Here is a 24,949-nt window from a genome sequence, read left to right on the forward strand (position 1 = left end):
CCTCCCTGTATTTATCTGGCCTAAAATCTGATAAGAAGAATCGATCCTCCTTTCTAAGTCCATAAAGAGTGTCTGAAGGGCCATTACTGTCTGGTGTTAGCAGGAGTCAGCGGGGGGAGGGAGAGGGCTGAAGAGAAGGCGGGGAAAACAGAGTCCGTCCTGGATCTTGTCCCCCTTCAAGATTGAATGCAACTTCCCCTTCTAATTCACTACTCTGTCTGTTCTAGCATGTGATTGTTGCCCGTTGTTGACCTTGGAACCAATCCGCCCAATAACAGCTCAAGCGCCACCTGATTGGCCGTTCCAAATGGTTGGGGTCTTCCTCCGGGGAGACCCTCTTGGACGACTATAGTGTTGAGAGAGCGACTGCAAACCCAAGCGAGACTAACATCAACCCTAGCAATACGGCAGCAACCCATTTCCTGTAATATTTGTTCCGAGAAGACACGCATATGCCGGTTCTGTGTTGATGTTTCCACTTTAGCAGAGTAGGAACAAGTGTGTCACCGCGGCACTTAAGAGGGATGATGCCGGCGAAGGCTGCAGAGCTGAGACTCTTAAAAACACCTCTGCATCGCAAAGTGTTCCCGTCGAGGAAGGAAGCACCAGTCACACGTCTGTCAGGAGCGCCCTGATTTAAATTCACGCAAGACTGCTGGATTTACCCTCCCTCTCTCTCTCTCCCATCCCTCCCCTTCCTTTCTCCCTGCCTCCCATCTCTCTTTCTCTCCCCTACCTTTCGCTATACTTCTCTCTCTCTCTCCCCCCCCCATCACCCCCTCTCTCCCATCCTCCCCCTCTCTCCCTCCTCCTCTTCTCTCCCCCTCCCTCCCCCAGCACCACTCTCTCTCTCCTCACGGTGAGCGGCCGTCTCTCTACCCCCGGCGAGAGCAGAACAGGAGAGAAAAAGGGCTCGAGCAAGCAACAATTAAATCATCCGAGGTGGAGTTGAGGCGCGGCGCGCTGGGTGGGCGCCCGGCGGCCCCACCGCGGCACTAAAGGAGAACCTTAACGTACTCACTGTAACGTATGAGCTGACAGCAGCTGAACCTGGCCGCGGGGCGACCGCGAGCGCAGGCTGAGAGATGGGAGGTTCTGTCCTCCCAGAACCTTTCATCCATACAACCTCCCGCCATTACTTTGGGCTCCTTATTGCACGCGTCCAGGTGGGAGGTTTACGGCCATATAATGAGTGGCGCAGGTCTCGGTATTTATGGCCGTCCGACGGGGGCCGCTGGTAATAAAGACCCCTGTATTGTTTGCCCCCTGGAGTAGCCCCGGTAGAGCCCGGGGATTACGATGACGTGGTCGTCCCGGTAGCGGAGACAGCGCTGCCTGGTGACACACTAGTGGGGGCCTGAGGGCGGAATCAGGGAGTTGCTATCGTTAAGGGCAGTGAAAGTGACCCCCCTTTGATCCCTTCCCCACTCTCCCTCCCTTTCTCACCCTCACTCCATCCCCCCTCTCTCTCTCGCCCCCCACCACACTTTCTCTCTCTCCCGCCCCCCCCCCCCCCACCCTCTCTCTCTCTGCTAGCCCACACCCCCTGGGAGTCTGGGGGAAGTCCCGGTGACTGTGTAGGTCGAATGTGTATGTCTGTGTGTGTGCCTGTGTAGGTATTTACACCTGCATGTATTATTTCTCTCTCTCTCTCTCTCTCTCTCTCTCTCTCTCTCTCTCTCTCTCTCTCTCTCTCTCTCTCTCTCTCTCTCTCTCTCTCTCTCTCTCTCTCTCTCTCTCCTCTCTCCTCTCTCTCTCTCTCTCTCTCTCTCTCTCTCTCTCTCTCTCTCTCTCTCTCTCTCTGGTCGATAGCGGCTCTACCATTCCATTCCCTCTCTCTCTCTAGTGCTCATCGTGACACCTCGTTGGGGGCCATGAGGGCCCCTGTCCGTCAGGGCTCTGTGCTCCGGGGCCTCACCAGCGTCTTGGCCCCGTACTGCTTCTCCACCTTCTCCCGCAGCAGCCTGAAGCAGCCCTCCAGGCGGTCGTGGAAGGGCCGCAGCGCCTCCGACACCTTCTCCCCGTGGATTCGGACCCCCTCGGCCAGGTAGGGGATCTGGAGGGGGGGGGGGGGGGGGGACATCACAGTCATTAGCACTCGAAGAAGAGGACAGAGGACGATGAGAGAGAGACGCACACACACAGACACACACACACACCTACATAAAGACACACAAACAAAAACACAGACACACAAACGAAAACACATACACACAGACACACAAACGAAAACACACACACACACAGACACACAAACGAAAACACACACACACACAGACACACAAACGAAAAAACACACACACAAACGAAAAAACACACACACACACACACACACACACACACACACACACACACACACACACACACACACACACACACACACACACACACACACACACACACCATCCGTTAGCGTCTCATCCCTGCATGGGCACACTCCGTTCTCTAAAGTAGAAAGTTCCCCTGCGTAGTGGATGTTGCGTTGCCATGGCTACTGAACCTCGCCAGCACCCCGTCCTCCGGTCTACCTTCATATCTGATCCAAGCCCCTTCCTCGGGAGGAGGAGGAACTAACGAGTTATGAGGGGAATATTCAAGAAGCTGAGGCCCCGTCCACACAGAGACGATTTTTTTTGGTGAAACCGCACCAAGTGTTGTGCGTTTCGGCCGACCGTCCAGACGGAGCCGGCGGATCTGGTGCCCGAAACGCAAACGACAACGTCGTTAGCCCCCCACCAGCTGGGCGACGTCAGAGTTGGTTTGAATTTTTTAAATATTTTTTTATTTGTATTCTTTATGTAGCTTTAAATAAAGCCCCTTGATAAATTTAATTAATAACCGTACATTAAAAAGTATTTCTGCTCAATTTAAAAGGTTGTATCTCCTCGTGACTGAATGTCTGTATACAGCGCGCAGGCTGTATGCGCGCAGAGTTGATGCGCGCAGGCTTTATGCGCTCCACTGTTCTCTGTGGAGAACCAGCGCCTTGAGTATTTACTACAGCCTTTCTCCAGCTCGATGCGATATTCGCAATGAATCCGTCTTTATGGAGATATTCCTGAACCGCATAAAACCACAGGGACGCTGGGTGGCACAGGTGGTTGGGGAGTCGACGACGACGACGACGACGACGACGGGGGGGTCTATTAAGAGTCTAGGTGACCTCTGAACAAGTGAGTCTTGATGATCAAGTGAGTCTCTCTCTAATGGGAAGCGACCTCCCAGTAGGGGGTAAGAGGAAAGTCAAGCACTGCTTTCTAGATGTGACGTAACTCTCTGCAACGGAGGCTCTCCCACCGCATGCATCGTTTAATCCAAGCTGTGTGAAGGTGTTGGAACAGACTCGACAGCCTCTCACAAAAATGCACATTCATAAAACAAAGGAGTAGGTTTCCATGTATATTATCATGTGGGGCTGGCCGAACAAAAGTGCACAATAAGAGGAAGTGACACCTAGGTACCCACAGCCGCTTAGCAACCACACTGCTCCTCCACTGAAGTGTGGTCGGGGAGGAACACTTAAGATACTGCTGGTGTCCCACATAAAGGATTAAGGACGAACCAAAGGATTGGGGATTTCCCCTGATACCCCACCAGATCTAAATCATACAAGCGGGTCACGGGAACACCATAGGGGACGGGGGGGAGAGGGAGAGGGAGAGAGAGGGAGAGAGAGAGAGAGAGAGAGAGAGAGAGAGAGAGAGAGAGAGAGAGAGAGAGAGAGAGAGAGAGAGAGAGAGAGAGAGAGAGAGAGAGAGATGGAGAGACAGAGACAGAGAGAGAGAGAGAGAGAGAGAGAGAGAGAGAGAGAGAGAGAGACGCCAGGGGAAGGTGAGGCCAAGGACAGAGGCTGGTTGAGTGTGAGGAGAGTTTGGCGGGGGGTACGGGGGGAAGGGGGGAGCTGCAGTACAAAGTGATGCAAGTGCAAAAAAAGAAAAAAGGTACAAAGAAAAAAACACCCAAAACAAAAGAGAACAGAGTGTGAGTGACAGCTGAAGCCAGGACCCGCCCCCCCTGGAGACACAGGTCCATATATAGACCAGTGATGATATAACTGTGCCCAGCGAGGAGCCACCTGGGCCCTTCCTGGTGGCTGAGGTACGATAAGCCCCCCCCAGCCCTAAAAACACACACATACACAGACGAGTTCCCACAAAGATTAATGAGCTGCAATTAAACTCATTTTCTTTACAAGAACTTTGCATGTCACTGCCCAAGCCTAATAAATGCCCAATAGGTGTGTTTGTGTGCGTGTGTGTGCTGAATGTAGGTGTGTTTCAGTGTGTGTGTGTGTGTGTGCGTGCGCGTGTGTGTGCGTGCGCGTGCATGCACGTGAACAAATGTACAGGTCATTTAATTAATCCAGCACCCTCTGGGTGTTGGATTCGTCACGATTCAGTACGGATTACATTTGAGGAGGAGTGTCTCCAACACAGAGGAGCACGGCCTCTGGTTCTCCACGAGAGGCAGAGAGGGGGAGGCAGAGAGAGGAGGAGGTAGAGAGGGGAGGAGGCAGAGAGGGGGAGGCAGAGAGGGGAGGAGGTAGAGAGGGGAGGAGGCAGAGAGGGGGAGGCAGAGAAAGGGAGAGGCAGAGAGGGGAGGAGGTAGAGAGGGGGAGGCAGAGAGGAGGAGGCAGAGAGAGGGGGAGGGGTAGAAAGGGGGGAGGCAGAGAGAGGGAGGAGGGAGAGAGGGGGGAGGCAGAGAGGGGGGAGGCAGAGAGGGGGGGAGGCAGAGAGAGCTAGGAGGCAGAGAGGGGGGAGACAGAGAGAGGAGGAGGTAGAGAGGGGGTAGACAGAGAGAGGGGGGAGGCAGAGAGAGGGGGGAGGCAGAGAGAGGGGGGAGGCAGAGAAAGGTGGGAGGCAGGGAGGAGCAGCTCCGCTGAGCCCCCCACTAAGAGGAGAACACAGTCTGTTCCTCCAAGAGAGAGACGCCGCGCGAGACTCTTTGTTTGCCTCCAGATTGGGAAGATTGGGACGAGAACCCTCGCTGATCCGACTGATTAGGTAGGAACACGATGGGAAGAAGTCCCCAAATCCGCCGCACTCCGCGACGACAACAGGTCGTTCATCACCATCCGGCACGCGGAGCAGCGCGCCTGGAATGTGACAGGAGTCGTGCTAATTGCCCGCGCAGAACGGTGGTGGAAAGCCAGCGTTGCGGTGCGAAACGTCGTGAGGGTGTCTGCCGGTAGCGGCATCCTCGGAATAACTAAATGTTACCCCCGGAGAATTTTCGAGTGTCTCTGTTTTCAGGGGAGGAGAAGTGCAGGGTACACATCCTCCCTTAACTCTGGGCTACACACGAGAGACAGACCTGATTGAACTCGGTTGGTTCTGGGCGTGTGCTCGCTGTGGGCGGAGTGAACGCAGCACCCCCTGGTGGTGGGGGATGAGGGATTCATCACTGACGGCCAAAAGGAGGCTCTTGGAGTTCATCGCCCGTTCGGGATGAGTTTGGGAAGCAGGGACAAGGAGGCGGAGGAGAAGGAGGAGACACAGGAGGAGGTGATGTTTGGCCCTAGGTCGTTATTGGCCCCGGCCCTCTCTTCAGGGGCCCCAATAAGCAGCCAATACTGCACACCACGCGAGGAGCTTTTATCGACGCAGTCTTCTTGTTTGGTTCCGTAAACAAGTGGGAGCCTTGAGAAGCATTAATGAAAGTCCTGGGAATCCAACAATAGTATTCATAACATAGATTATGATGGGTTACGGACACACAGACACACAGACACACACACACACACACACACACACACACACACGTATCTCACCTGCCAGGCGATGAAGTCCTTGAGCTTGTCGATCTTGTCCAGGTCCTCAGGATGCTCCTGGATGTACTTATCGTTGAAGAAGGCCTGAGGAGACAAGGAGGAGGAGGTGAGGAGGAGACAAGGAGGAGGAGGAGGTGAGGAGGAGGAGGTGAGGAGGAGACAAGGAGGAGGAGGAGACGAGGAGGAGGAGCAGACGAGGAGGAGGAGGAGGTGAGGAAGAGGAGTGGAGGAGGAGACGAGGAGGAGGAGGAGACGAGGAGGAGGAGCAGACGAGGAGGAGACGAGGAGGAGGAGGAGGAGGAGGAGACAAGGAGGAGGAGCAGACGAGGAGGAGGAGGAGGTGAGGAGGAGGAGGAGACAAGGAGGAGGAGGAGGAGCAGACACAAGGAGGGGAGGAGGAGCAGACAAGGAGGAGGAGGAGGGGAGGAGGTGAGGAGAGAGAGGAAGAGGGAGAGAGAAAGACAAAGAGCAATAAGGAGAGTGATCCGATTCACTGTAAAGCGGTGTGCAGTGACGTTGTCAGCAGACCGTCTGATGTCTGACGGCGCCCGGTGGCCCTACCTTCTCGTAGTTGGCGAAGCCCCCCATGACGGCGGGGTCCACGATGCCGTTGAGCAGCATGGACAGGGGGTTGATGGGCAGGTTGGGGTCGTTGTGGTGTCTCTGCACGATGCTGCTGATCTTCTCATTGGTCAGCTGCATGGTCTCCATGGCGTTCTCCAACGGGCTGATCTCCTCCTGTGGAACACGCCCAGTGTGAGCACACTCGTGTGAGGACCACACACACTCACATGTGTGTTGAATGACAACAGACCGGAAAATACATAGCTTCGGAGCCAAGGAAATGGCGGGAAACGCCACACTAGCCAGGGTTAGCCAGGTCATCCAAAAACAGCAAATATTGATTAAGATGAAGTATTTGAAGGCCTGTGTGCAATATTCCTTCTACATGTACGTGTTGTACATGTAGAAGGAATATTGGGCACAGGCCCTCAAATACTTCAAAGACAACACAGGGCCTAACTTGCGTTAAAATCAGGTGGAACAAAATCTAAATCCTCTCTGGCAGACTCTGCTTACTAGAACGTAGACGTAAATGTTGGTTTACAGACATGGGCCCAAAAACAACAAGAGACAAGGGAGGGGGGGGAAGGGAACAGACGTCACAGCAGAACGGCAAATCTCCAATCTGCGCCGGTGCGTCACTGGGCCCTTCCGATCCCAACCCTGAGAAAGAGGGCGGAGGGCCGGGCGAACCTCCACCTGGTAATGAGACGTGGAGCAGCAAGGGAAGACCCAGCCCCAGGGAACCAGCCTCTCCTGGTCCCCTAGAGCCGATTGGTCCGGTCTGGAGCGGTCCTTCAAAGGGGCTGCATGCCGGACCGATCTGCAGAGGAACCAATGACTGACCCAGGTCAGGACCGTCCGGAGGACCCCTCAGTACTCACGGTGGAGCCCCACTGGACCTCGAACCAGCGCAGGATGCCGGGCAGCTTGTAGGCCGTGGCGTAGGTGGTCCTCTCGATCCACATGTTCTGCACGCCGGGAAACCAACAGCAACAAACAAACAAACGCATAGAAACCTTTAACCGCACCGAAGATATCGACGGGACGAGGAAGAGTCGATCAGAATCGGGCAGAATCAGAGTCAGATCAGAGGCAGAAGAGGGAGATTGTTCAGGCTGGGAGCAATCATTTCCTCCCCCAGATGAGCCCCCCCCCCCCCCCCCCCCCCCCCCCCTCCGGCTCTTCCTCCTCCCCCTCCTCCTCCTCCTCCTCCTCTTCTTCCTCTGTCCCCGCTGCCTTGATGGCAGCTCATTAAACCCTGCTAACAGACAGCCACGACGACGAGAGGGAATCTCCTGGAAGAGTAATGACTCCCTTTTAGAAGAGGAAACGCACACACACACAGGGCACCGACACGCACACACACACAGGGCACCGACACACGCACACACAGAAATAAACACACACACACACACACACAGACATGAACATGTACACACCAACATACACAAGCGACCGCACACTGACCTACACAAAGCCTTCAAACACAGACCTACACAGGGACACACAAACCTACGCAAAGCCTTCAAACACAGAACCATTCAAGAACGCGCACACACTCAGGCGTGCATGCCTCCACAAAAATACAGGCCAACTCACTCTAGGGCAGAACGACACATACAAGCATGCATATACATGCATATACATGCACAACCCACAAACACAAAATAAAGCACACACAAATACACAATCACACACAGGAGAGAAAAGTGAGTATTTCCCTAAGGAGATCTCTTCCTGCTTGTCACGAGTGCTTTGCAGGAGCAGAAGGAGGAGAGAGTTCCCCTATTTAAACCAATTAGAGGGGGGTGACGTAGACATGCAGAATCCTTGTGTCAGCAGCCGCTCAGCACAGAAGGGATTCGACCAATTAGGGACAAGAACTCGGGTCGAGCTGTGAATAACGACGCAGTGAAGATGTGGGGTTTTGGGGCGTTGGCACAAAAAGTATTTCATATAGCACGGCATGAGAGGAGGTGTTTTGGATGAGTCACATGTGTCACGAAGCCAGTTCAGTCCCTGTGGAAACACGGTGGGTCCTAATTGGCCTGTTGTGTGACCCCCACCCCCCCCAACCCCACCCCCGTTCTGGAGCATGAATCATCAATTTGTGTTATTGATGCTAATGGGGACTAATAGGAAATATGGAGTTCAAACTCCAATGGAATATAGTCAATCCATAAATATGGGGCGAATTACTTCCCTTTTACTTTACTGCATTTATTTTATTTTATTATATAGCTGTCATCTTTCTGCTTTTCGACCTTATTTTATTTGCTGGAATTGAAAATCGCGTTTCCAAAAAAACGTCCACGGTAATAAGAACATTACGATAAATAAAAAACATTACCGCAAACTCGTTGTCGGGGTCCTTCTCGCCCTTCCTCACGGGTCGGGAGTACTGGAACTTATGGACCTCATTCACCGTGTAGAAGCTGTGGGGGGGGGGGAGACAGGGTGGGAGGGGGAGAGAGGGAGAGAGGGAGAGAGAGAGAGAGAGAGAGAGAGAGAGAGAGAGAGAGAGAGAGAGAGAGAGAGAGAGAGAGAGAGAGAGAGAGAGAGAGCAGAAGGGCAGAGTCAATTAAAAGAGTTGAGTCCGCTGGACGGACAGATTCAGAAAGGTTGATTGCTTTGCTTCAGGTCGGGCTGGGGACACGGCAGCCCCCGAGCCCGAGCCCCCCTCCACCCCCCGATTGGGGCAGAGTTGAGAGCCGGCCCCGTGAGACCCCCGCCTCCAGGCACGGGCGGGGGCTCACCTCTGCGCTGGGGGCCCGTGTCCCCCTGAGAGGCCAGAGATGTGGGAGGGGGCCGGAGGCACCTGACGACCAGGGAACGAGTGTGTCCGTCTGGGGGGGGGGGTGTGTGTGAGGGTGTGCGGGTGTCCCGCAGGTTAATAGACTTTTCCACGGCGGGAGAAAGGTACCGCAGGGCTTCGTGGGGGGCACATCGAGCCCTGGGGGGGGGGGCGGTGAATGCAGAGGTCTGTACGAGAACGCCCACTCTCGTTCAATACTCTCTCCCTCCCTTCTCCCCAACTCTCTCTCTCTCCCCTCCCCTCTCTCTTTCTCTCTCTCTCCCTTTCCCTCCCCCTCTCTCTCTTCCTCCCTCTCTCTCTACTTCTCTCCCTTTCCCTCCCCCTCTCCCCCCCTCTCTCTTCCTTCCTCTCTCTATACTTCTCTCCCTTTCCCTCCCCCTCTCTCCCCCCTCCCTCTCTCTTCCTCCTCCCTTCCCCTCCCTCTCTCTTCCTCCCTTTCCCTCTCTCCCCCCCTCCCTCCCTCCCCCCCTTTCCATTCCGCCACAACGTTCCCGTTTCAGAGAGGCGTCCCACTGGGGGATGGAGTTAGGCGTCGCCACAGCGACTGTTCCAAACTCTGTGTGAACCACAACGTATGGCGCTCTGAGCGCCTTTGTTAATAAAACATCAGACAGGCCTCGTGTGTTTCCTGTGTGGCGGCGGCGGGGTCACGCCCCCCGTGGTCGGGACGGTCTCACTGTGGTCCACGATGAAAGGGCGCCCGCACGGTTGGCAGTGTTGGCACGGCAACAAAGCCTCCCAGCTCTCCTCCGTGTATCGTCATGCCGGCCACGTTGCCAAGGACATCAGAAAGGGGCCGCATTCCGCTGTTTATTTTTGTTACTTTATTTTATTGCGAAAAACGATATAAGGAGGTTCTGCCGCTGATTTGCATAATCACCGCAGACGGGAGAGTGCGGTTGGCTGCTCCGGAGCTAGGAGGAGAGGTGGCCCTGAATGTGTAAAATACGCCCCGATTAGGAGAGTATGAGAGCATACTTTAATAAATCAGATGACGGGGGCGGGCTGGGCCTCAGAGGTCTGATCTGATGAACACGGAGAGAAGGGAGGCTTCAGAGCAGCGCTGCCTCTACCCCTTTGTCGTTTTATTAAGCATCCTCGTTAGCCGACGGGCCAATCAGCAGCTACGAGGAGGCAGGGGCCCGGATAGAGCCAGGTCAGAGGGGGGTCAAGGGTCAGCCTGGCTGGGACGACCTCTGCAGGCGCACGGATCGCAGCGCTGACCCTCACATAGGGCAACATGAGAGAGAGAGTGGGAGAGAGCGAGAGCGAGGGGAGGGCGAGATAGAGAAAGAGAGAGAGAGAGATAGAGACAGAGAGAGAGAGAGAGAGAGAGATAGAGAGAGAGAGAGAGAGAGAGAGAGAGACAGAGGATGAGATAGAGACAGAGAGAGTGGGCGAGATAGAGACAGAGAGAGTGGGCGAGATAGAGACAGAGAGAGAGAGAGAGAGATAGAGACAGAGGATGAGATAGAGACAGAGAGAGAGGGTGAGATAGAGACAGAGAGAGAGGGCGAGATAGAGACAGGGCGAGATAGAGACAGAGGATGAGATAGAGATAGAGACAGAGAGAGAGGGCGCGAGAGATAGAGAGAGAGGACGAGATAGAGACAGAGAGACAGAGAGACAGAGAGAGAGAGAGAGAGAGAGAGAGAGAGAGAGAGAGAGAGAGAGTGACCAAGCCCCTGATGCTCTGGATACCAACAGGTCCGTTTTTTCTAAAACCTTTACGACTGTCTTGACTTTACTTAAAATCTTAGAAGGAAAAAGGATTACTTACCCTTTAAAGAGTAAACATCGTTGTTTAATATTCACAAAAAGCACATTTACATGGAGGCTAATCAGCTCCGTGGGCCCCCTGTTGTGGGCCCCGTTTGTCACACATTAAGATACAGCAGAGCTGGTTCTGCCTCTCAGCGGCGGGGAAACAGATGAGGCTGCTTAAGACTGATCACACAGTTTGATTATGAACATAAAACCACTGTAGTTTGGACGGGGAGAGAGAGCGAGAGTAAGAGGGAGAGAGAGAGTGAGAATGAGAGAGCGAGAAAGCTAGAGAGAGAGTGAGAGAGAGCGATACAAGAGCAAGAGAGATAGAGACGGAGAAAACGACAGCAAGGGAGCGAGTGAGAACGTGGGAGCGAGTGGGAGCGACAGCGAGGGTGAGTGTGAGAAAGAGAGCGCGAGAATGAGGGGGAGAGGGGAGAGGGAGAGAGAGAGAGTGACAGAGAGAGCCAGAGCGAGAGAGAGAAAACCTTACCTCACGATCTGCTCAGAGACGGCCTTGTTCTGGAACTTGGCAGGAAGGTCCAGAATGGGCTTCACGGTGAAACACTGGATGTCTTCGAACAAAAGGGTTAAGGAAACGCACCACTACTCTCGTTGACATGATGATAGAACACAACATTGTGAAACTGTCAGACAGCACATGAACTCACTCTCTCTCGCTCTCTCTCTACCTCTCTCTCCCCTCCCTCTCTCTCTCTCCCCCCTCTCTCTCTCTCTCTCCCGCCCTCTCCGAGCATATGAAGGTGGTGTTGGATACACTGGCCGGAGGACGCCTTGATGTCCTCGCTAGGCGGCGTGGTGGTCTTCATCTTCTCGGCGTTGGGAAACTGGGTCAGCACACGGGCCTCAAAGTCCTCACGCCGCTCGTACTCCTTCCCCCGGTAGATGAACATCTTGTTCTAGGAGGGGGGGAGGACGTGTGGAACACCTCGGTCATTTCATCCATACACCCCTTTAACAGTAGAGTCGCTCCGATAACGATCCCAGCATCGGAATTCTTCCGATAGTGCCTAAAATATAACAGTATACAATCAGTTATCGGTGAGTACGCAAGTCTATGCGTCGATCCGATACCATCACGTTACTAGCCAAATTATTTATGCACGCTATGATAATTTCTCATTTCTCATACTGTATCACCATCATGGTCACAAGCTTCTTCTACTGCATTAACACCTATCTTTTCAATATACAAACAGACAATAAAAGTCATGGACCGGAAACCCATGAGATGGCATCACTGCGGCATTCTAAAAAAACACAACCTTTTCACCTTTGATAACTTTATTCATTTTAGTAATCTTCAATTGTTTTTCAAGTGTGTAAATAACCATGTGTCACCACTGTTGTCTGAATTGGCCATCAGACGTCAGAGCTCTCGTCGGGCAAATACACGAGCCTCCATCAATGGTGATTGTCTTGTTCCCATGTACAGGACATCTTTCGGTCAGTCTGCCTTCTCTGCAAAGGGGGCAAAACTATGGAACCTCTTGCCCACTAGTCTAAAACTAGAGACTAACAGCAACACTTTTAACAGAGAACTTAAACAACGGCTCAAATCAAATCAACAGTGCTCACACAAATAATTTACAACTGGTTTATTGTTTGATCCTGCTGCCTTTGTTTTTCTCTACGTAGCCTATGTATATATATTCGACTCATTAAATTGCTGCTCTGTACTCTACTGTATACTGCATTTTTACTCTTTTTAATTATCACTATCAGTTTTTTATCAGTATTTGATCTTGTTTCTGTCTTGTTTAGTTTCTTTTGTTGTTTTCAAAAAGCCTCCTGTGGACAGGTGTTGTAAACTAGCATTTATGCTAACACACTGTAAACAATGCATCTGGTTCGTCCAATGACATTGTCATGTCCGTGTCCAAATAAAATCTACTATACTATAGCTCATTTACTACACAGGCAGAGAAGGCTGCGTTCGTTAACGGTTGGAGGTGGAAAGTCGTATCGGCCAAAGTTCAGGTATCGGGAAGGAAGGAATGGAATCGGAACGTCTCTATTTAACAGAGGCGCCATCGTGAGACAAACCCAGCTGAGGACACTTATCACGTGTGGGTCACTTCCCCACAGAGGTGCTCTGGGGTAATGTCCATTCAACACTCCACCTAGGAGACTTTTACTGGGCTCCTCCAGACAAGGACGTGGGGGTGGTGGTGGTGGTGTTGGAAGCGGGTTTATTGTAACGTGACCTGTTGCTCCATGTTGCCATGCAGGAGATCTCAGGAGAGTGTGAGGGGTGATGGCTGGTTCGACCTTGACAGGTGTCTGTCTGACTCAGGCCAGGTGAGGCTGCTTGAACCGGCCATCTTCCACACACACACACACACAGACACTCTGCAATCTGCTACAGCATAGTGGATCAGAGATTAGGCAAATTCTAACATCCTGATAAACGAGGGAAGTAAGGAAAAACGGTGACCGTCAAATTGCCGCCAAAGCAGCAGCACACAGTAATTTACCGCCTATAAATAACAGGGCCAGCGTGTATTCGTCCCCTCTGCAATCATCGGTCATTCCAAGGCTACCAGAAGGCGCTGCCGTCGTCTAATAGATCACCTCACATATCGTCAATAACAGGCTGAAGTAACTTCCTGTTCCTGTACTTAATCTTTCGATCTACACCTGTGTTTTTTCTCCAGCGAAAAGAGTCCAACGCTACTTCTACTCCTTCAGGCTTGCGATGCTAATGTGATGCTAATATGATGCTAATGTAATGCCTATTTAAAATCATCTATGACTGTTTGGAATTACAGGTGTCTCTGTGGCACCCACACACTCAGCTCTTAGGCATTACACCCCAATGCTTAGAAGGGAACTGCTGATTCATTCAAGAAAAGGAGAGAAGTCAGAGTAGAAGTAGTTCACCAGCTTTTGTTCTTTGGGCAGCATCCAGGGACGGTTCCCCCTTTGTGACATGAAGCCCTCCTTTGGAGCTCTTCCCTCCCGAGAGCAAAAGCACAAAAGCTCTCAGACAAACATGCACACCTATGAACACACAATGCTCGTGTACACACACATACACACACCTAATTCTCCCCAATTAATTAAACGAATTGCAGCCATGAAATATGCTTGGGACAGTTTTCAAATTCTCTCTGACAGATAAGGTGACAAAGGCGCATTGACTTTTGGGAGTCATTCAGCTCCAACGCAGGAGCGGAAAGAAGCTGGCAGACAATACGAAGCTGCCACTGCCACGAGATGAGCCCGACATTTTGGAAACTAGAACCTATTCAAGGTCCGTGTATTGCAAGTTAATTCAGAAGACGAACACACAGATGTCAGCATAAGTATGTATATTTATGTTCTCACTCATCTCCATGTCCCACTCCTCATTTGTATTCCTGAAGACAAGGTAAAGAATGGAAATGTCTCCCTTTGAGCGGATGCATCTCCTCCATGGCTGATGAGTCATTTCAGATCTTTAACTGGAGTCGAATCAACAATCTTAACTGACACATGATATTTGGATGCTCCGAAAAGTTTGCTCTCAGATTGTGTACCTTATTAAATCAAAAACGAATCTGGAAAATAGTAAACAGAAACAGAAAGCATTGTCGTTTTTTAGTGCAGTCGAGCACAGAATGTGTTTGACTGGGTTCTGAAGACAATGTGGTTCTATTTGGGTTCAATGTCACGTTGTCATGTGATCAAGCTGGCACGATAACAGGCATGTTACATAGCCCTGTGTTAGTCGGGATTGAGCCAACGGAGTTCTGACTAATCAACAGAACCCAGATTCTGTCTTCCATCATTCAACAATCAAGAGTGGAGTGTCCAATCACAGCCCGGGGGGGGGGGGGGGGGGGTAGTCATCAGTGCTCACTGGCTCAGGCGAACTCTGTGACGCAACGAACACAAAAGCGTTTTCTTGAAATCAAACATAATCAAAACTTAAACCAATTCACCCACGGGAACTTTGAAGGTATCTCCTCTGTTTCGAGCTGACAGCGACAACTTCAGCAAACATCCAGAGTTCCTGCAGAGTTTAAGACTGACAGTCGAGACGAAGGCGGTGGGATGTGCATCTGTGGATCATTTTCTAAATCAGCTCATAGTCCGCCGTCTAATCACATTAACAACCAATGCATCATAAGCCACCGAATTAGACCCCTTTTGTGCTGTTACAATGCACTGGGTGGTGGTGGTGGTGGGGGGGGGGGGGACAGAGCGGTGGTTATCAGAGCTATTGATTTCCTCGTATAATTGACTATTCCCCGTAGGCCGGAGGCGCCGGCGCCACACAACAGCGAAGGCGGCGAGAGAAAGTGAAAACGACGTTAATGGGATTCATCTTAATTAGCGGGCCCACATTAATTACCCCTTCGACACCAACCCCCCCACCTCCACCTCCTCACCTATCTGTCTGGGTTGAGCGCTGCTCAATGGGTGCCGGTTCTTTTAGGGTTCTTTTATTCCCGCTCTTCATCACCACCGATCAGGCCCAGGGTCGTGTTCGGGCGTTAGCAGCGTGACGCTAACGCGGAGGATAGACGACCTGACGGGCCGGAGAGGAGGCAGGGCAGCGGGGCGGCCATGATGCGGGACGGGAGACAGAGCGCTGAGCCACGCGGCGCAAGAAAAAAGGGTTACCCTTTAATCAACGGCGGTCTTAAAGGGGCGCCCAGGGGCCAGCTTAAGGGGAACCCAGTAGCCCGTGGTCTTAAAGGGGAGCCCAGGAGCCCGCGGTCTTAAAGGGGAGCCCAGGAGCCCGCTGTCTTAAAGGGGAGCCCGCTGTCTTAAAGGGGAGCTCGCTGTCTTAAAGGGGAGCTCGCTGTCTTAAAGGGGAGCCCAGGAGCTCGCTGTCTTAAAGGGGAGGCCAGGAGCCCGCGGTCTTAAAGGGGAGCCCAGGGGCCCTCTTTCTTAAAGGGGCGCCGTCACGCTCGGCTTTATTGCAACGGAGGAGAGTTCCAGTTCATTATTAGATATTGGAGGAGCATTTGGACCATTTCAATCATCATTCAAAATCAATAACAATAACGGACGCAAATCCCGGACCATTGCTCCAGCTGGGGTTTGATGGGGAATGGTCAGAGGTCAAACTGTTTCGAGGATTTCTCAATGAAACAACAGAGTGATTTTTTCAAACGTCCATATTGAAAATGAACCTCCATCGTTCCTGCTGCTCTCCTCTTCTCCATTCCTGCTGCCGACCGGAATGGAGAAGAGGAGAGTTTCCCAGCAACATCCTCATAAAACACAAAGCTAGGATGAACATCCGTGTGGATGACATCAGCAGCCGGGATGAGAGGCCGGGGTAAGCCTACAAGGCACACGCACACAAAATACCAAATCCCAGCAGAGCTGCGAACCGACAGCATGAAAGGGAGGCAGACGCTCCCGGGAATCAAAGGCTGAGAGTGGGAATGCTTTTTCAAAGCGGAGGTTTTGGGTGGATGGGTTTCCCTCGCTGTCGGAAGCTCCGACGGAAAAACCTGGTTAATGCGAAATTGGGCCGGCTGTGATCCCCACTTGCATCGGGCAGAACCGGACTCTAACCCCCCCGTCTCATCTGCAGTCTGGGTGGATCTGGACCCGGGGGGGGGGGGGGGGGGCATTGGGCTGAGCCAACGTTTATGGACTGGTATCACCGTGACGATGGGAGAGAGAGAGAGAGAGAGAGAGAGAGAGAGAGAGAGAGAGAGAGAGAGAGAGAGAGAGAGAGAGAGAGAGAAAGAGAGAGAGAGAGAGAGAGAGAGAGAGAGAGAGAGAGAGAGAGAGAGAGAGAGAGAGAGAGAGAGAGAAGGAGAAAGAGAGCAAGAGCAAGAGCGAGAGCGAGAGCTAGATAGAGAGAGAGGGAGAGAGGGAGGGAGAGAGAACGAGAGCGAGAGCGAGAAAGAGAGACAGTAAGATAGAGAGAGAGCAAGAGTAAGAGAACGAGAGAGAGTGTGCGAGACTGAGAGCAAGAGAGACGGTGAGACAGAGACAGAGAGAGACAGAGAGAGACAGAGAGAGACAGAGAGTGGCTGGACCGATGGGACAGAGCCCAACCTCACTCCTGACCCCCCCCTCTCTATTTCCAAAGCCAGGTCCAATCATTCTCTGCCACACAGAGCGGCCCCCCCATCCAGGAGCCGTTTGGGCCCTCTCTGAACCACAGCTGTTCTTTGGTTTGTTCTGAGGGGGAAACTGAACTACGCCCGGTCAGAGAACCCATTATCCCAGGCCTGCTCCACCGTACCAGCCAACCCATCATGTGGCGGTGGTGGTAGTGGGGGGGCGGGATGAGAGACAGAGAGAGAGAGAGGAGGAGGAGAGCTCCGTGATGATGGGCTGTTTCAGCCTCAGAGCTCCACCACGCTTCAACTGCTCCGGCGTGAACTACACACTGATACTGGTGTGTGTGTAGGTGTGTGTGAGTGAGTGAGTGAGTGAGTGAGTGAGTGAGTGAGTGAGTGAGTGAGTGAGTGAGTGAGTGAGTGAGTGAGTGAGTGAGTGAGTGAGTGAGTGAGTGAGTGAGTGAGTGAGTGAGTGAGTGAGTGAGTGAGTGAGTGAGTGAGTGAGTGAGTGAGTGAGTGAGTGAGTGAGTGAGTGAGTGAGTGAGTGAGTGAGTGAGTGAGTGAGTGAGTGAGTGAGTGAGTGAGTGAGTGAGTGAGTGAGTGAGTGAGTGAGTGAGTGAGTGAGTGAGTGAGTGAGTGAGTGAGTGAGTGAGTGAGTGAGTGAGTGAGTGAGTGAGTGAGTGAGTGAGTGAGTGAGTGAGTGAGTGAGTGAGTGAGTGAGTGAGTGAGTGAGTGAGTGAGTGAGTGAGTGAGTGAGTGAGTGAGTGAGTGAGTGAGTGTGTGTGTGTGTGTGTGTAGGTGAGAGTGAGTGAGTGAGTGAGTGAGTGAGTGAGTGAGTGAGTGAGTGAGTGAGTGAGTGAGTGAGTGAGAGTGTGTGTGAGAGTGTGTGTGAGAGTGAGTGAGTGAGTGAGTGAGTGAGTGAGTGAGTGAGTGAGTGAGTGAGTGAGTGAGTGAGTGAGTGAGTGAGTGAGTGAGTGAGTGAGTGAGTGAGTGAGTGAGTGAGTGAGTGAGCGAGTGAGTGAGTGAGTGAGTGAGTGAGTGTGAGTGAGTGTGTGAGAGTGTGTGTGAGAGTGTGAGTGAGAGTGTGTGTGAGTGAGTGAGTGAGTGAGTGAGTGAGTGAGTGAGTGAGTGAGTGAGTGAGTGAGTGAGTGAGTGAGTGTGTGTGTGTGAGTGAGTGAGTGAGTGAGTGAGTGAGTGTGTGCGTGCTCACCCGTAGGAAGGAGGGGAAGCCCATCCCGTAGTAGCCCATGGCGAAGTAGTCCAGCTTGGGCCGAATCACCTTCACGATGTTCTCATAGAACTGGGCCTGCTTCCTCTGTAGGGGCACAACGTACAGAGCGCTTAGGGCGGAACGTACAGAACATACAGAGCACTAAGGTCAGAACATACAGAACGTACAGAGCGCTTAGGTCAGAACGTACAGAACGCTTAGGCCAGAATGTACAGAATGTACAGAACGTATAGAGCGCTTAGGTCAGAACGTACAGAACGTACAGAACGATTAGGGCAGAACATACAGAACATTTAGGAGAAAACGTACAGAACGTACAGAACGATTAGGGCAGAACGTACAGAACGTACAGAGCGCTTAGGTCAGAACGTACAGAGCGCTTAGGTCAGAACATACAGAGCGCTTAGGTCAGAACGTACAGAGCGCTTGGGTCAGAATGTACAGAACATTTAGGAGACAACGTACAGGTCACAATGTACAGAACTTTGAGGTCAGAACTCTGAGGTCAGAACATACAGAACAGAGTGTATAGGTCAGAATTAATAGGTTAGAACATACGAGGCAGAACGTATAGGACAGAGTGTATAGGACAAAACGTACGGAACAGAACGTACAGAACAGAATGTCTGGAAGAGTAACCTATAGGTCAAAACATATAGAACTGTTCCTTAGAGAACGGCAACAAAGACAGAACCGTACCAAATAGGAAATGTACCATTTACAACATTTAGGCTGAACAGATGGACACTGAATATAGCTCGTAATACATGGAGATAATATAACATAAAATATAGACATAACCAAATATGCAGACTGTAGAGACATCCTATACTATACAGAATAGGATGCATTAATAAGAAAAGTAATAAAACAAACCGTTGTGCGGAATGTATAGAGTCCAAATGAAAGGCCATAATAAAATACCAGCACAAACAAATCCATACTGGCACTGGCAGTCCTGCTGCGATGAGAATAACACTGTGGAAATGATCCAGGCGATACAGTGACTCTCTGCACTTCATTACAATATGACAATGTGCAGGAACACTTTACATTTAATATGACGAGTACGTTGACAGACGTAACGTAGATGAGAAACTAGAGGAGAACATAGATGTTCTCAGGCGTCATTCATATATCATGTTTTACATTCATATGACGAGAACATTGACAAAAGTAGACGTTCTCAGACGTCATCAAACGTCGACGTTCTCAGACGTCAACAAACGTAGACGTTCTCAGACGTCTTCGCCCGAAGCACATTCTGTGCCTGGTAACTAGGCCTGCATTAACCTGCCATTGGGCCCTGGGGCAGAGAGGTGTCATAGGCCCCCTGAGAGGGGATCTTACAATGAAGATGTGTCAATTATTTTCCGACTGGTTAGACGACTGTGGCCCAGATACCACTAGCCCCCTTTTTTATTGGCTCATGATAGGCCTCTGATCTTTATAAGCCCCAAACAAAAATCACATTGACTTGGGCCTACGCCGATCGGGGGGCCTATCATGAGCCAGTATTAAAAGAAAAGAAGAAAATAACATTTAGCGCAGCTCATAATAGTCCCCCTGATCGGCGTAGGCCCTGGGGCTTCAGCCCAGGTAAGCCCGTGCATTAAGGCGGCCTTGATCGTAACCTATAACCAACGCGGCGCTCCTCTGAGACGGAGAACTGACAGAGAAACTTACAGAGACTAGAGAGAAACCAGAGAGGAACCACAGAGGAACCACAGAGGAACCACAGAGGAACCTCAGAGGAACCACAGAGGAACCAGAGAAACTAGATAAACCAGAGAGGAACCAGAGAGGAACCAGAGAGGAACCAGAGAGGAACCAGAGAGGAACCACAGAGGAACCAGAGAGGAACCAGAGAGGAACCACAGAGGAACCACAGAGGAACCACAGAGGAACCAGAGAGGAACCAGAGAGGAACCACAGAGGAACCACAGAGGAACCACAGAGGAACCACAGAGGAACCAGAGAGGAACCACAGAGGAACCAGAGAGGAACCAGAGAGGAACCAGAGAGGAACCAGAGAGGAACCACAGAGGAACCACAGAGGAACCAGAGAGGAACCACAGAGGAACCACAGAGGAACCACAGAGGAACCAGAGAGGAACCAGAGAGGAACCAGAGAGGAGCGACGAAGAGACGACTCACCAGGGACGCGCTGAGCTGCTCGAAGTCAAACATCTCGTTCTCGTACTGCTCCGCCAACTCCTTGCCCAGGATGATGGCTTCCTCCCACATCTGCGGGACACGGAGACGGCGGCAGAGACGTGATTAACAAGAACACAACGAGGAGCAGGGCTACGGCCTCCACGGTGGATTCAAACCCTCCACACACACACACACACACACACACACACACACACACACACACACACACACACACACACACACACACACACACACACACACACACACACACACACACACACACACACACACACACACACACACAGAAGGTGAAGGGCGAAGGACAAAGGAAGTGTGCTGGATGGCATGCAGTTCAGGGTTCATCTACAGCAGGCGCCCACATGTGAAGCCATCCCGTTTCGATCTGATTGGTTTTAATAGCTGGCAAATAAGCGGGTCTCCCGGGTAACACCCCCCCCCCCCCCCCCCCCCTGCACCCACCCCTCAACAGACCCCCCCCCCCCTCCCTCTCCTGGCCCAGGGATGCATTCCAACAGCGCCATCAGAAGATAACTCGTTGTGTTTCTGGATGCGGCGGAGTGTTTCCTTTGCTCTGTGAGTGCGTGGGCGGCTGGAGTGCCGGGTAAAGCCTGCATTGTATTTGTGCAGAACAACACGAGTCCATGTCTTTATGCCGGCGGCGGCCGGGCTCATGGCTGTGCGGGCGGGCGGCGCCGCCTCTCACCTTGCCCTTGTCGAAGTAATTGATGATCTGCTGGTACAGCTGGTCCTTCAGCTGGCCCTGAGTGGACGCGTGGTAGCCGTCTCTCTGGGTCAGGTGGGCCGCACACGCCTCCTCCGACCACTGGGGGGAGGGGGGGGGGGTGGAGCAGAGTTAACGCACCGCACAGACACACACACTCAAAGACACACACACACACACACACACACTCAAACACACGCACCCTCAAACACTAAAAACACAAACACACACTCACATGCACTCGGACACACACACACACTCACTCAAACACACATTCAAACACACGCTGAAACACACACACACTCAAACACACACACACACACACACACTCAAGCACAGGCTGAAGCACACACTCAAACACACACTTAAACACTAACACTCAAACATACACTTAAGCACACACTCAAGCAAACACTCAAACACACTAACAAACACTCAAACACACACTTAAATGTACACACTCAAGCCCACGTACACTCAAACACACACACACATCCGGTGCGCCGGGAGGCAGAGCGGTGGCACACTGTGATTCTATTGGTTGAATGGCTTCAGGGCATGGGGTCGAGGGAATATGTATTTCTTTAAAGTGCCTCCCCCCCCCTCCCATCCCCCCCTGCCCCCCCTCTGTCTAGTTCAGACTGGAGGGGGGGGGGGGGGGGGGGAGATGGAGGGGTCCGGACAGGAAGCCTCCGGCTGAGGTCTGCTGTCGGGCATCAGAACCCTACGGCACAGAGTGACGCACACACACACACACACACACACACACACACACACACACACACACACACACACACACACACACACACACACACACACACACACACACACACACACACACACACACACACACACACACACACACACACACACACACACACACAGTCCACAGCCAATATAGTGTACATGCACTGGCTAGGACCCCCCCAGATGTATCAGTTATGAGCTATACATTTTTCAGATCGCAATAAGAGTGTTAAAAAAAATAAAAAGCGTAGTCTTGTTTCTTTACTCGTTGACTCGTTGACTCGTTGACATTCTGTCCAAAAACCAGACGTCTGCACAGCCAAGGGACCTTACTGCCCTGTCGGCCATGTTGGTTCCCCAAGTTCTCCCACCCCGGATTGCGTTAACAACCAAGATGTCCGCCAGGAGGATCAGGCCAACACTCTGCCTGCTGATTGGATGACGCCAGGCGGCGGCAGTGACACAGTTAAAGCGGGGAAGACGAACCCATTCGGCGGGCGAAAGGGGACCCACAGACCGAACTAAATTGCTGATCCCTCACAAAAGCCGTGTCCACGGGGCTGCTGTGAACCCACTCTCCTTAATGCACTGGGCCGCCCACCCCAGGCTCGCTGTCCTCCCCGGACCCCTTTCTGGTTTCACCTTTTATTTATCTGCAGAATAATTAATTAGTGTTGGCCGGTGTTCGGGGTGACGGTAAATCACACGGCGCTCTCTAAGGACGAGTCTGAGTGCACCGCACTCCGGATTTAAAGAGCGTCACGACACAGCGTATTTATAGATGAGAGCTGGCGTCGGGGTGGGGGGGGGGAGACAATCCATTGGTCCCTTGAGGACCTAGGGCCACCCTGCTCCCCCCAGTCCAGCACCCTGGTCATGTCATCGATGAGGTCACCCTTCTGGGCACAGTGTGTGTGTGTTTGTGTACATGCGTCTGCGTATGCATGTAACTGTGTATCTGCACGTGTCTTTGCGTGTGCATGTGCGTTGTGTGTGCGTGCGTGTGTGTACCTTGAGCAGCTTGGCGTGCAGCAGCAGGGTGAATGCCGCCTCGGTGTAGTTGTCACACTCTTTGTGGAGGTCGCACAGCTTGTACAGGTACCTGGTAGAATGTAGAGGTTACTCCCAAGGTGTTCCTCGACTCCATGACCGTGGCCCTGCAGGGGGGTCGATCGTAACGCCATCGAAACACCCCACAAAAACGAGGATCTGGGATGTGTTTATCACGTTCATTCATCATCGTTATTCACTACTTTTGGAATCGCGTCAAGGATGTCGTGGAAGCGGCTGCCAGGTGTTTTAGTGGCTACGCGTCTGTCTGGAGGAAACATCTCAATATGGTGCTCTGACATTAACTCAGAGACAACAGAGGATACGCTAAGCAAGACGTGCTGCCTGGAACGCTCCCTCCTCCTCCTCCTCCTCCTCCTATTAGCTCATCCTGAGCGAGGAGGCAGCATCTGCTCAGCTCCAATCCGCCGAGCATATGGAGACTCAAACCGGGGGCGACCGGGCGAAGCCACGATGTTCGTTTACGTCGAACCAAATACAAAAACGGTTGCATCCGGAAAACCCAATTAACAGGTGGGGGGGGGGGGGGGGGGGTGTTGACACAGGCACTCGGGTCTCTCAGCCAATGGGAGGTCGGCAGACTTGAACCAAGGTACAGTCTTGGTGCCCGGTCTGCTCCTAACGCAGCCGGTCTCAATCCGCCCGGGGCCCGGTAGAGATACATAACTACACCTGAGTATATACACTACGTGACAAATTAACATTAAAGGAGCCGTGTGTTACCAATGGATTGTACTAAATCATAATATGACGACAATACGTCATCAGAGATGAGGTATTTAAAAATCGTTGTACTGGCTTCTCTGACAACAACGCTGCAGCCTGCAGATTCTCTTTTGACTTTTTTTCGACTTTTCGTGTGTTCTGGGTTGAATCGTTTGTTTGTCTGTTTGTTTGCTTTGGCCTGTGTGTTGTGATTCACTATGTTTCAAGTACCCCGGGTTGCCAGGTATGAAAATAATTGGGAAGCAAACACAGCGTTCTGCAGCCATGGAAGCAAGCAAACGTACTGGATCCACTGAAATTATACTAGATTGTGCCCAACCTGAAGGGTTGGTTTAAGAAGTCAATAATATAACATCACTTCCATTTTGAAGTCCAACTATGTCACGATAATTACTTTATTGACTGATATATGGACATGAAATCTGTTTCATAACGGTCCTTTTCATTGAACGCGATTGTTTGATGCAACTTTCTCATTCAATATAATAATTAAAAATCATGGATCTAGATGGGACTGCAACATTTTCAAGGAACACTTTGTGACAGCTCTCGACTGCAAATGAATTAATTTTGCCACAATGATCACTGTACAAGGTGAAGAACAAGGGTGGAGGCTACAGCCTATTTACTTTCCTCAAAGCAGTCTTACTGCATCCATAGTGGTAAACGAGAATCTTAGACCTAGCATTATCGCCATCTGGTACATTATGAATCCCATAGCAGTCGGCACCACCAGCCAATGTTTACTTATTCACGTGAACATCGTTTGCTTTTGACAACAACAATGTGCAGTTGAGATGCAACACTTTCAATTTGGAAAACAACTTTCCCCCAAAGAGTGTTAGCCTACTTCTAGTAATCAAACAGGGAAACAACCTCAGAAACTAATTTCTTCAAAACACGGCTGTATTAAAGAATGCGCCGCCGCTGATCATAATCCCCTCATCCGAGTTCTTCCATTCGCTAAGCTATTTCAGACTTTGATTAAAAAGTGAAACTCTAAATCCTCTCAACACAAAGGATGTTCTGGTGGAACAACGGAGAAGAAGCTCTCCTGACCGGCTTTATGGGGTGGAGGGCTGAGTCCATCTGCCTTTTCGCTGGCGCGATTCTTGTTATATCAGTGGCATAAAATGGACTTAAAGTGACATCACAATGGTTTATCCTAATTATTTCTAAGATGATATAAAGTCCAACTAAGTGATTTATTGTGTCAGGCCTGGGAGTCAATACCCCCACGATACTGTCAGCATGCAGGTCCTTACCTGATGTACATCTCCTCTCTCTCGATCTCCTTGTAGAAGTTCTACAGGGGACA

General features: G+C 51.6%; 1 pseudogene; it reads right to left on the reverse strand.

The window, feature by feature from the left end:
* LOC130371751 (dedicator of cytokinesis protein 1-like) overlaps positions 1-24,949 on the reverse strand; it is a 105,287-nt pseudogene that overhangs the window by 6,940 nt on the left and 73,398 nt on the right.

The sequence above is a fragment of the Gadus chalcogrammus genome, chromosome 18, assembly GCF_026213295.1.
Source record: "Gadus chalcogrammus isolate NIFS_2021 chromosome 18, NIFS_Gcha_1.0, whole genome shotgun sequence".
Classification (NCBI taxonomy): domain Eukaryota; kingdom Metazoa; phylum Chordata; class Actinopteri; order Gadiformes; family Gadidae; genus Gadus; species Gadus chalcogrammus.